Below are 276 nucleotides of genomic sequence, written 5' to 3'. Positions count from 1 at the left end.
TACTAAGTACATTGAAAACGTAAAATTAATTGATTATTCTATCTAAACCTATTATTTACAAATTGTGAACTACATGCACTAGGTAATTTGAAAGCTATCAAATATTTGCTGTGAATTAATTGAAATTTGTTTATTAGTATCCTCAACTAAGGCTAGAAAAGCTTCTATAGAGAGCCCGTGATTATCCTGAATTTGATTATTGATCATCGGTAAGACTTGTGGGATTAAATTAAAACTAGTAGAGTTTCTTCCTAAGCTTATATAAAAACCTTTCAG

Source organism: Aedes aegypti, chromosome 3 (assembly GCF_002204515.2).
Source record: "Aedes aegypti strain LVP_AGWG chromosome 3, AaegL5.0 Primary Assembly, whole genome shotgun sequence".
NCBI classification, from domain to species: Eukaryota; Metazoa; Arthropoda; class Insecta; order Diptera; family Culicidae; genus Aedes; species Aedes aegypti.
The sequence above is the reverse complement of the archived record's forward strand: the minus strand, read 5'-3'. Positions refer to the sequence as shown.